We start from the raw sequence: 13,358 nt of genomic DNA on the forward strand, positions 1-13,358 counted from the left end.
CCCAATGCCAGCTTGCAGCAACAGCCATTTCATTTTAAGCAGAGCACACTGAGCCACACAGCTGAAAAGCTTGAGCGTATTTGGATGTCTGTCTCCAGCTCCCAGGGGAGCCAGAGCCACACAAGAATAATTCCCCTGCAGAATTTCCAGATTTGGCACCTTTTTGGACACAATTCACATGGCTCCAGTCACCTGCCCTGAAACACACTAAAACTTTTACTTTCTTGAAAGCTCAGGCGTGCTGCAAACACACAGAAGGCAAGATCCTTCAACAGTCTTTAGAAATCACAGAGACACAGGCAAACGTTTTTCCCGCAGTATGTTACAAGTTTAATTGTGCAAAAATACAGTCATCAAGACTTAAGCTTTGTTGTAAACTGAATGTAATTCCAGTGAGGTACAGGCATGGAAAGAGGTCCTACTGTAATTACAGCAAATACACCATAGTCACTGTGTGTATGCGGTTCGATACACTGATATACTGTTCTCAAGTGATTTACACATTCTGTATTTAACTGTATTAATCTGTATTTAATCTGTATTAATCAAGAGAACCAAAGAAATGACACCAAAGAGGAAAGCCAGTAGCACTGCACTAACTCAAAAGAACGTTAACAAAATTTAGACAAACTCCCCAGTGATGGCCAAGAATTAATCTGTGATATGGCAGGTGGGCAGTGTAACTCCCCTTCATCCAACACAGTATATACTGTGCTTCAGCAAAAGAAAAGGCTTTCCTAATGCCAGCATTTATTTCAAGCACAGGAAGATGAAGCATTAACAACCTTTAAAACTGTGTTTCAAACCATGAAATACCAATGGTGTTGCATAAGAACATAAGAAATAGATGGGGGGGGGGGGGGGGGCAGGAAACACAAAAAACTTTCAGAGCTCAGTTCTCTGGCTCCACCACTTAATAAGACAAAAAACCCATATGGAAAAGACAGACACTGCTGAATCCCCTCGCTGACTAAAATCCTCCTGCAGTGCCTACATCACTGAGGAAAAAATAGCTTTCAAAGCAATTCCCCTCCTTACACATTCATGTTTTAACATAACCAGCTTGGGCATTCGTAATGCTGTCCCCCTATGGCTACCTTTTGGTTCTAACAAATCTAGACGCTTCTTGCAAAAGCATTTCAACATCTTTGTTATCCTTGTCTTCTGAACTTGGTTCCCAGTCAGAGTCTTCATCGGTAGGTTTGCACACCTCTTCCTCATCATCTCTAAAGCCGCCATTAAGGTCATACTCATGTGGTTCATCTTTCTGCAGGAGCGGGCTGGAAACCAGGACCATGCATGGCAATCAGTTAGCTGAGGGGAATGTGCTCAAGCTTGTCTAGACAACAATTAACATGATGAGACGTGTTTACAGAGCACAGGGGAGTGGGAGACGGATGGCGCCAAGGATGGCGCCAAGGAAAGGTAACAGCTTGCTGTTAATTGATGGCAGTTAACCACCAGTCAGGGATTGCCTAGGATGCAATGCTTAGCTTCAAGAACCAATCTGTTTAAAACGCGCAGCTTCTGAAAGTGTATATAACCTCGTGCTTCTGTACAATAAACTGACATTTGCTTGCATCAAGCTGCGTCCCGTCTCTTCATTCGCCGCATCTTTCTCCACAGCCCTTTCTCCTGTAGGGACAAAAATGCCATATATTCATGAATAATAAATACAGAACGAAAGAGACCTTGCAGGGGCCATCTAGTTAGCCTCTCTCCTCAGCAGGAGAAAGGCTCAACTAAAGCACTCTATCCAATGCTGACAATTTTGTGTTTGACTTTCAAGACTCTCATGTAAAGCTGTACCATCCCTCTCTGACCACTACTGCAGGGCTTACCAGTCTGATCAATTAAGAAAGTTCTCCTTAGTGGCTTTTCTTCCAGCACTTGGAAAACAGTTGCCAGGCCTCTTCTGATAACATCTTCTGATATCAGAAGAAAACGGTATCAGATAACATCTTCTGACAACTCTCCTTTCCTGAAGGAGTGGCATACACAATTTTCCTGGTCATCTTCCTGCTACTTCTATACCTAAACAAGGCATCTTTCTTGCCCTTTAGCCCCTAGCTCTTGCTAGACAGCTATTCCGACTCTAAATTTTCTGCCTTCACCCACCCATATTTACTTAGGGCTACTTTATACTCTTGCTCTTTGGAATCTGACATGGCTTTGAATTCCCATTCACTTCTTTCCTGAGCTTCAGGTCAGCAAAGACAATCTGCTAGATCACTCACCTCCTACGTTCTCAACTTCGATCTGTGCTGTGTAGTCTGTGCTTCCTTTCTGAACACACGTTAAGGAAACAACAAATGCTGAACACTTCTTTCCTGAGCTGGATGCAGCCTACCCCTTTCCCAGTTCAGTCTGTTCTATCGCGCTGCTGTCCAATCTGCTGCCTATCCATCTTCTGCACAGCTCACACTTTGTGATTAAATTGCCTTCTCTCTTCCCAGTATGTCACAATACTCTACATTGGCAGGAGTCAAAACTTGGAAACCTCTATTCACAAGAAATGGATGCTGCTCGCTGCATGTTCCTAAACTTTTTTAGGCAGCTTGTCTTGCAGTAGTCTTTTAATTGCTCAAATATGTTGACATATATAAACCAGTTCCCAGAGACAGGGCAAGCCTGATTTTTGAAGAAGCCTTATCTACCTGACTTGGTAGCATCGATGCAAAGCTGCTGCCATAGCAGCATTGCATTCTCCTTTTACTTATCGGTAGCTGTGAACCTTTAACAAGTTTATTTCCACTGCTTTGGGACTTTGGCAGATGTGCACGACCATTGCTCTACCAGCCTACGCTACCTCCCTTTTTCTTACAGGCCCACAATTCCTAACTAGCCACAGTCTGTTAATATTCCAGTCATGGTATGCTGCCCTTAAGTCACACCCCCGAGTAAAGCTGTATTTGTTCCTTTTCTTCCCAGCCTCCAGTTTCTGCATTCTTACCTCATTTGGAGATAACCTGTCAATGATCTCATAATGATTTATCTGTTGAGCAGTTCTTATCATCTTTTATATGAAACTAGAAATGTGTCTTCTCAGCTACACAACCCAGTCCAAATCATCCATGTTTATATTAACCTCAGGTATTTCTTAGCAGCTTCTTGAAACCTCAGGTCAGAGCTCCAGACACTCAAGCTGTGCGTGTGGTGAACAAGCAAGAACACCAGCGCCTGGTGTAGTCAGATCACATCCTCTGTCAGTTACATTTTTCTGCTAGTGGGAATGTTACTATTCCAGAATCATCTTATGGTCTGATTAACATTTTATACTCTATAGCAAGGTTTTCAAAAGCACTTACAGCAGCAGTCAATTCCCTCAAAGGTACACAATTTTATGGGTGAACTGTGCTACAGAGGCACCCAATGACTTCCTAGAATAAAGTCAGCCATGCGTGACACAGCCAATACTACAACTGAGAAATATCCTATGGCTAGCAACCTATATAGCACCTAGCAGAAAATCCTGAAAATATCAGCTGTCAATTTCGGCTGTAATCCCATCCCATATGATGCTTGCTAGTTTACTGTTTACCAGACTTTAGAGGAAAGTAATTATGCCCATGTTTACCCATAACAGCAGAATTTTTTCTAAGAATCACAGACTATAGTCGTGCAGAAGGAATTATGTCTGGAGGGAGAAGTCGAAACAAAGATTCTAAATACCTTAAGAACAAAATCTCTCTTCTCAGCCTAAGCCTGTGAGAATAATAAACCCAAGACCGGATTAACAAAGAAAAACTGCTCTTCACTTTCACAGCACTGCAGGTGGTATTTTACAACAGAAATAGGAATTCTGGAAAAATACTGATTACTTCCATATTTCTCCTACAAATGTATGAGGAACATACAATGTTGGTTTTCGTCCACCAGTGTTTTTAGATTTCAGCAGTGAATGATGCACTTCCTTCCATGTCTTCCCACTCCTCTCTTTCTGCTATAGTTTAATTCAGCTCCACAGCCCCTGAAGCTGCTCATTAAGCACAATTCTGCCTTTCCCCTAGTACCATATTTATAAATATGACCTTGAAACATTCCCTGGAAGTATCTCCTTCACACGGGGAGAAAAAGCTTGCTGACCACCCCTTTACAAAGGGTTATGTTTGGAAGTGAGCCGATCAGCTTGCTAGAAAACATACACAGAAGTGTGCAGGAGAACTCTCAGACTCCATAGCCACAGCAGGTCATTCATCTAAGTAGCAACAAGGCAGTGAAGTCATTCACTAGTGACAATTTAATGACAACACACATTCCAGCCTTTCTTTTTTTTTCCCCTTCCTCCCTTACAGCTATTTCCCCAGTAATTAGCCTTAGACTGTTTCTCAGAACATAGACCACATTCTCTATTGGCAATTTGTAATCCATCTCGCAGCAATTAGACTATCAATGTTAAAAACTAAACATGGCAAATGTCATGTAGATAGCACCCTTCTTTTCTTGGCTGGTGGAGTTTCAGTGCACTTGAACAGAAATTAATCCTGCTGTGCTTAACAGTGCAGTTGTGCCAAACAGCACGAAATAAAGGCTAATGGAACCTTGCCTGTGTGATCTTGCATGGCTCGGTACGACCGCCTCAGACGTGAGCTTGCTGAGTGCAACCTTTTACAAGCTTTGCCCTCAAGAGAACGAAGCAAGCCAGTCAACAAGATATTGAGGGGAAAAAAGAAATTTAAACAATCATTAAATATGAACAGAACTTTAATTAATGAATTCCCTTCTTCCCACTGTGCATGGAATATCATTTTTTCCCTGGTTCGTTCTTAGGATGAGGAGTTGAATTTAACAGATTGAATTTCACTTCCATGTCAAAGATTTACACATTTACAAGAGAAGCACTTTTCCATCCATAGCCATGCCTGGCTGACCACCTGCCATGAGCTGCACACACAGGATCTACCATTCTGGTAAGGAAGGTCCTCTTATGAAAGACACAGCTACAATTTTAAACCTTCAAGATTAGCTTTAAACTTCAGATATGCACACAGTCCAGCTTGCTTCATTATTAAAATTTTAACCGCTCGCTGCACTTACAACGCTGCTTACAACTCTTGCCACTCTTTAATGCACATTTCTGCAAGGGAGCGGTGATCAAGATGGGGCTCATACTTGCATCATGGGATGTGGCAAAGCGTACAGCTAACAAATATGCCTCAAAATATGCTAGTGCACAGATACACCCATATCAAGCATTCAGTGACAGCAGAAGTACACACACATGATAAGGAAATGGGATGGGAAAGACATTCCCGAGTGGAAAGTAGGTCGCAGAACAGAATGGAGGCCAAAACACTTTGTCTAGAAAACTACAGCTATTTGCACTTTACTTTCTCTAGAAGGCAGATCTCTGTTTTGAAGATTTCTGTAGGAAATGCCCAGCCACACCTTGGTGATCTCAAAGAAGACAAGTCAGTTCCCACCTCCACTCGAGATGCAGCAGTTCCACATCCTCATGCCTTGTTCAGGCCAGTGAAAGTAAAGATGGCATATCATCAGGCTTTCAGACTGCTCTTCAACGCTCACTTTTAAATTATTTTAGAAATAACAGGAAGCTTCACATTTGGAAGCCAAACTGAGATACAAGAGATGCCTTGAAACAGAGCTAAAGGATATTTAAAACTGGAGCCCATGCACCTGCCACATGTAAGTTAATATTATTGGCAGCAGCAAAGCAAGCTAGGTGTACTACTGGTAAATGGAGGAGATACTCATACACAGTATTACAGGTTACATTATCAAGAGAGACTACAGCTTGCCTGTGATACTACACAATCCTCACTGATTTCTAGAAACTAAAGTTCGAAGGATACATACATAGTTCACAGGGAACACTGCCCCAGCTGAAAGGCATTACCCTTCTTCGACACTTCAGTCCTAACAAGCCTGTAACATCAATACCTCAGAGTAAATATAAGAAAAGCTCATCACCACATCCGCAGATATCTTTTGACATTTATTTAGAGGTCAATGCAATGCAGAAGGAGTATCTCAATGTTTCAAGAGCAATCAGTCTTCATGGGGTAACCTTAACTAGCTGTGGATGAACTATTGGCTCCTTTCATCCTATTATGAACCCTGTTCAAGGAAGGAAGAATTGACTTGGTCACACATGTCTCTCAAAACATTTGTTTGTTTCGCTGCCTGCTTCCAGGGAAGGACAGGTGTGCTCAGCACACAGGAATTCAATTCCAGCACTATTACTTGCAAAAAAGGAAGCAGAGTTTTACTAAAATAATGACTACCTTCTTCTCAGGTAAGTATTATCAAGCATCTCCAGCACCACTAAATGCCCCAAAACCCAAAGCAGATCAGTTGCATCCCATGCTGATGGGCCCATTCATAACATCAGAACATACCATTTTTTGAAGTTTTTGTCGTGTTCTTCTTTCAGGTACTAAAGAAAGAAATGTTATTAGCCAGGACAGAGTACAACCTAGCAATAAGGTTATTCGGAGAGGTTGCTACAACAGAAGACTGACTTATTAAAAGAAATGCTGCAATGGTTGTGCTGTATTTACAAGTATAAAAACTACTCTGCTGCCCCCAAAAACCTTTTTTTTTGTATTAAATGATTCTTGAAAGATTACCCAGATGAACTGTTCTTACAATTATGAACCATGCCATCTGTAGACAAACATCATCGGTACTGTTTGGGGTTTTTACAGCAGACAATTGCAGTATTTCAAAGCATTTAAATATTTTACGCCATTGTTTCCATAAATGCAATTTCTCCTTAATAACCATAGAATCATAGAATGGTTTGGGTTGGAAGGGACCTTAAAGGTCATCTAGTTCCACCCCTCCTGCCATGGGCAGGGGTAATGTCATAATCCTGATTTTTTGAAGTAAAATGCATTATCATTACATTTCCCTAACTGTTCTGCTCTAAAGTATTGTCTTTTTGCATTGGGAATTAAATTGGGGAAAAAAACCCCTCCAAGTCCAATAATTAAGAAAAAGCACAAAAAGAATGCAAAGTACATCTTTGAATTCTCTAAGAACAGACAAAATATAAACAGTATATTCCCCTGTGTTTTTCAACAAGTCTAGTTACTGGAATACAAAAAGACTTTTAGAATAGAATCTCAGATTCAGTTTTAATTATATTCCCTCCAAGCCTCAACAGAACATACATGCTATAGGGATATACACATTTTGCTGTGGGGATGGGAAAAAAAGCTACAGAAAAAATTTACTGCAGTATTCATTTGAAATGTTGAGAAATACTTCAGTATATTCCCTGTTTTCACTGTAATACTCCAGCTCCAAATGGAGGAAGCAGAATAGAGAGATCTGGTAAGACCATGCTATACCATGCTTAGTTTTCAATAAAACCTGTTAAACTCATGAAAACAGCCACTTGCCACCTGGCATTTTTGTCAAATCCTAAGATACAAAGCATACAAACTATGTCAGCGGTGTCTGACCCAGACCATCTTGTTTCAGTTGAAAAACATTTGAAAAAGTGAATGTAAGTGTGCAGCGGCCAAGCAGCCTTACCTTCCTTATCACAGACAACGGCAACACCGCATGCTCAAGAAGAGCAAGGGTGCAGGGCAATACAGAGCAAGCTGCAAATGCAATGTTACTTTCTCACTTAAAGCATTTTATTCCAAGGTGTTGGCATCCATTACTGGGTTTGGGGGTTTTTTCCCCCCACTTTGAGCTATACTGAACAACTTGGCTTACCTGGAGGTGCACTGTGCTTGTATTCTAGTTTATGCTGTGGATTCTTCCTGCAAAGAAAACAGTAAAAGCTTGATTTGCCACCTTGTTCCACACCTAACAAGAACCTAACAAGTTCCCAGAACTCCTCTGTATTTTGTGAATAATTTTCACTTCTTTTTAAAATAAAATTCTGTGACCAGTGCCTTACTGCAGTGTCTCAGCTTACGTAATGTAGGGTGGAAGAAAAAAAGGGTTCCATAAGAGTTCCTTTTGTTTCAGCCTTTTAAAAAAAAATAAAAAAGACAGCTGACCAAAACCAAGAGATGAGATAGTTTCCAAACTTGTAAGATGAGATGCATTTGTTCAGCATAATAAGAACTGATCCAATTATTTACTCTCACTAAAACCAAAACCAGAACATAACCTCTGGTGCACAAAGTGCAATGCACACACAGTGCATCACAAGTCTGAGATACCCAGCCGTAACTTCCATATTCTGCAACATAAGGCTAAAAATCAAATAGTTTGGGAAAATTAAAGAAATTGAAAAGAATTGCCTGTCTCAAAGTATCACAGGGAAAGGCCAAAGAAGGACTGTTAAGAGAGTTTACTCATTTCTGCAATATGCTGCTGCAATCTGGGAAGTTCAATATACAAGTGTGTATGTCTTCTATTAAAAAACAGCATCAATGCAATGAAAATTAAAAATTTAAAGTCAACTTACTCTTTGATCTGCAATAAATGCTCCCCTCATTCAGGCTGCGATCCAGGTCATGAACACACTGATTTATCCCACCCCCTAAAGCAGTTATCCAATGCTGTTCTAATGTTTTAACTTGGTCCCACTTACACCGTGCTGATCTGTTGTGTTAGTGTATTAGAGCGGCACGTTAAAATTGTTTCAGCTCAATTTACTTCTGTGCAGAAAATTAAAATTAAAAAAAATTCTAACTTTGGAAGAAAACTGGTTCAGTTGTCCTAATTTCTCCTTCTGAAAAAGAATCAACAATTAAAGCCCACTATTTAAGAATGACATACCATTTGACATTGCTTGAAACACAAGATTAATTTCTATAACTGCAGAATTTTTTTGATATTTTACAAAATACCCTTGCTGTGAAGACTGCCTTGTAAAACTAGTTGCTTATGTTTTCTTATTCTTCAAAAACAGAATACTCTTCAGTAAGAAAATCTTATTTTTACATCAAATAACTTGTTACACATTCACATACTTGAAGCTGATTTACAGTTTTATAGCTACTGCTATCCCAAAGTGCATTTCATGTGCATTAGAAGGGATAGTTATCTGAATAAAAACATGCAAGTACAGCTTTCTATTAAATACCGTACTGAAACAGAACAGTTGCTTAATCCAGTGTTTTGCAAGTGTTGGTAGCATCAGAGCATTTGATCCCAACTCAAGGCACAACATTTAGATAACTCAATTATGTATTCCAGTAGTAGCCAACAGATAAAGACAACAAAAATAACATCCAAATCCTTCAAATGACACCTGTTGCTTTGTGGAAAGAATTATCATTGCTTTGTGGGTGCCTCCTTTCTTCTACCCCAAAAAGAATGAAACGCTGTTTAAGAAATGATCAACTAATACAGCACAGGAGTTGACTTATCTGCAAGGAGAGACAGTTTTAGTTTTGGACAGTGTCCATTGTACTCCTGAAAAGTATGTTGGCAATTTCAGGAGCGGTATAAACCTAGATTTCGCATCCTGAGATGAGAAATTCATCTCACAGATGGTTTTTGAGAAAAGAAACACTTCTTCTGCATTAGTTGAACATAAGATGGCTTTTCCTTAAAAGTTACTCCCATTTTGTTACACTTTATAAAGAACACGCTCTTTAGGATCATCACGCTTCCAGGGAGAGAGAGAGAAAATGTTTCTGCTCAAGCACAATCTTTAACAGCAGCTGTTAGTTTCAATATGCCCCCACAGAAGGGCTGTTGTCTCAAAATATATCCTTTTGTCCATTGCATCAATTACAAAGCAGTCCTTACACTCTGCTAAATACAAGTGTAAAACCTAGATATTAAGAAACAAATGGAACAAAAGGATCTTTTGAAGAAAATCAACAGCTGCTAAAAGAAACAGCAGTCAGCCATAAACTGGATTTTCTTGCTGGTACCTAAATTATGCTTTCTAACAAATCAAATACTGACTAAAATAGAGGGTTTGTACAAAATCTTAACAAATATTTTGTCAAAATCTGAACTAAAAGTTACATATCAAGAAGAACATGTAACAATAAATTATTGTTTCTATACAAGAACAGTTTACTTCAGGTTGAAAAATGAGAAAGTTTTGATCTCTAGGCCACTGAACAGGTTCCAAAAGTCAAGGCTTCATGTTCACCAGCTGAAATCACAAATACTTTGCACAGACCTTGGAGGCATAAAGGTAGCAGTCTGGCGCCAGTAAATTTGGAAAGCCACAGTCAAGATTTAACATCACTATCCTACTGTCAATTTGCAACTCCAGGGGAGAACATTCTTAACCTGTAAAACAAGAAAAGCCATTTTGTACAGTGCTTCTTACCTATAACAAGCCGTTCCATACAGACATTCAGGCCGGTTATCATTGTTATCCTGAGTTACGATCTCTGTTTCATGATTGTCATCGTCATTAGGGTGACTAAACTGCTGAAAGTGAATGGGATTCTTCCTGCAAAAGACAAATATAGATCAAGAACTGACTATTCCATTTAAACAGGAGAAGTGGAGGTAAGAAAGGTGTTACTGAATCAGTGACATTTTCAGCGGTTACAGAAAGAGAAGCTTTTAACGTTTAACTTGGTGCAGAATGTAAGACCTGCTTTCAGGATAACTGAAGAAAAGTTTTGTTTCAGCAGAGGCCGCAAGAGGTTAAAACATGAATTCTCCTATTTGCCATCATCAGCTTTACGTTTCAGGCCTCCAACACATACACAATCTACTGATGTAGTCCCATAGCATGAATCTCGCTCCGTGGCTTGCTCTGTCATGACTCCCTCTGGAGTTACCAAGTGCTACACAAACCTCTCGCAAAGTCTGAGCTCAAGCTGCGAGGGCCAACCCATGGCAGCCGAGCAACTGCAGTCCTGAAGCCTTCCCACGCTCTCGGGTGATCACCTGTGAGCTTCAGGCAGCATGTCTCAATCATTACTTCTGTTCCATATGCAAGTTACTACTCACTTGAACACTTCAAATGCCAGCGTATTATTCCAGAGGGATGAAGTGCTGGGGCCTGAGCAGCAGGCCCTGAGCCGAAGCTGACCTCCAGAAGAACCCGCCAACCCAACCTTAAATATATGTATTTAGTATCCAATCATTAGCGAAATATGCACGGTCATTAGTGAACCATGTATGGCCATTAGCAAAAGATGCACCTTGGATAAACTACAATCATGAGAGAAGAGACAGCGCATCCTTCCTTGCTTAGAGGCAGGCGGCCAAAGCCATGAATCCAGCTGTTTGGCCTTGTCTGGAAACCGGTGGTTAAAATCCAGTCGATAAAGGGAACTCCCTCGGTTCCTCCCAACCCCTGGCCAGGCTTTGGTGGCATCTGACAGGAGAGTGAAACCAGATGTTTCCACGTTTGGAATTACGTGAGCTTGTTTATTAATAGTATAAAAGCTGAACCCTCTTGCAGCGACGTTGCAGACCTCACCTACCAGGAGATGCCCTGCGCAGGACTTCCCAGCTGCCGGGACAGGCTCTCCAGATCCTCGTGCAACAGGGGCTCCCCAGCGACTGCGGAGCTGGAGGATGGCAACCTGTTAGGGCAACGGGTGATGTATCTTTCTGAACCACTACAGCTAGCTGTGAATAGTAACGATTAGGTGCATTGCCTTGCTTATCTGTTTTATTGTTTGAATCAGGGTATCGTAGGCTAATCCTTCTGTATGTGCATATTGCCTTATTTTCTGCATTAATTTGAAACAAACAGTGCATCAAGGGTATCTTCTGTATTGGTTTCTGTGTGCTATCTATTGACCCCATCAACTGGCAAAACAATGGAGCAGTCTCCTGGACATTACATTGATTATGCTCTCAGGTTTGCCTTGGCTACCGTGGCATTTTATTTGAAATACCAAATCACAACGATGACATGAAGTTGTACCCTAAGACATAACGCTGTGTGTAGCTGAGCCACACCGATGTTAGTGATGAGAGCACCATACAAGACAAGGCAGCTATAAACAACATCACTTTGTGAAGAAGTGATGTTAAAAAGAACACAGAAAAATACATTATGACTTCAGGAGAAATTCATGGGGCAGATCAAAAGACACTACAAAAAATTATGTCATAGTGAACATACTGTACTAAAAGCAAATCTACTTTTTCCCTCTGATTTCTTTTAGAGACACTTTTTTTCAAGCATATTTGAAAGCAAGAAAAGTGAGATGTTTTAATAAATGATTTTCCAAAAGATATACACAAAATACTTCAGTGATTTACCACTAATCCCCAGTGTACATAATCAACATCTTTGTGCAAACTGTAAAAGTGAACTGCTTGCCTCAAGCAAGAGCAATGATAACTTTAAACTGCAGAGGGATTACTGCTGTCATTTGCACTTGTTACAGCTGCATTTAGAAACACCAAGCCAGAAGCACGTATGCAGCTAGCGACATACACAGCAGCTTCCTCACTGACCACAACGGGCTCTTATGAACTTTCTAGGGAACAGTCAGTATTATTTTCAGCATTTCAACCAACACCGTAAGAGAAAAAGCATTTGTTATAGCTTTTGCAAAATGATTACTTAAGCACCGTGAGCCCCACTAACCATTCAGGCCTCCTTTCAGGCACCGAAAACAGATTAGATATTTAGTATTAATACTTTTACATCTCCATCTGCTTGGTATCTTTCACTCGGGAAACTCAGCAAGCAAGCTACAGATAAACTCTTCCAGGAGCTACTTATCAGAGATCCAGTGTCCCTTAGTCCTATTTACACAGGTGACAGACGCCTTGTTCTGGTTCTGGTCTTTTCTGTTGATTTCTGCAGACTGTAGGGTAAGTAAATACTGTTTCACTAGATATCATTGCAAGGCTGCATTTACCAGTCTTTTATTCTACAAGTTCTCAGAAAACATCACTTCTAACCCCACATTCAGGCTGGCTGCCTACTTCTTTTGCCATTTAAAAATAAATGGGATGAAACCAAGTCATTTTAGAGGCTACTTGCTTTGTTTTCTAAATGCACGGAGCTAACGTACTAGCAATATTAGCCAGAATTTGAGTTCAGTCATTTGAAACACAATTCATCTTCTCAAAGGGACACAGAAGCAGCTAATGCTCTGTGAAATCATTTTAATACTTATTCCTACAATAAGATACATGCAGCATCATAGTCATGAAGGAAAGAAGGCCTAAGAGCTGCCAGTTAGCTAACCTATTCTGTTTTAGGTGATAGCCAGTTCCTTTCATGAATTTACTTCAAAAGCTATTTGGCCAATACCAAAGAGCCTTTATTGCAGGAGAGAAAAAAGAAAAAAAAAATTGTATAGGAGGAAGCAAGAAAAAGGGAAGGGTCTTGAGGTACGCACCCTATCACTGGGCCTCAGGATTCTTTGGGCCAGTGGATGATGCTCCTCAAATTATTCATCACCTGTGAAGCACCTTAAACATGTCCTATTTCAGATGCTCAGGACTAGTAACAACATCATAGTTTCTCTTACCTT

The 13,358-nt window shown here is 40.5% G+C and overlaps 1 long non-coding RNA gene across 2 annotated transcripts; it reads right to left on the reverse strand.

Annotated features, from left to right (window-relative positions):
• Positions 1-259: 259 nt before the first annotated feature.
• Positions 260-10,650, reverse strand: LOC130157240 (uncharacterized). 2 transcript variants are annotated; one of them, XR_008824745.1, is made up of 4 exons: positions 10,226-10,650; positions 7,693-7,739; positions 5,818-5,886; positions 260-1,635 (listed from the first exon to the last, which is right to left on the reverse strand). It is a non-coding gene; the product is annotated as an uncharacterized LOC130157240 (long non-coding RNA). The 2 variants fall into 2 exon arrangements; XR_008824744.1 differs by lacking the exon at positions 5,818-5,886 and having other exon boundaries at positions 262-1,635.
• Positions 10,651-13,358: the final 2,708 nt, after the last annotated feature.

Source organism: Falco biarmicus, chromosome 11 (assembly GCF_023638135.1).
Source record: "Falco biarmicus isolate bFalBia1 chromosome 11, bFalBia1.pri, whole genome shotgun sequence".
In the NCBI taxonomy this organism is placed as follows: Eukaryota; Metazoa; Chordata; class Aves; order Falconiformes; family Falconidae; genus Falco; species Falco biarmicus.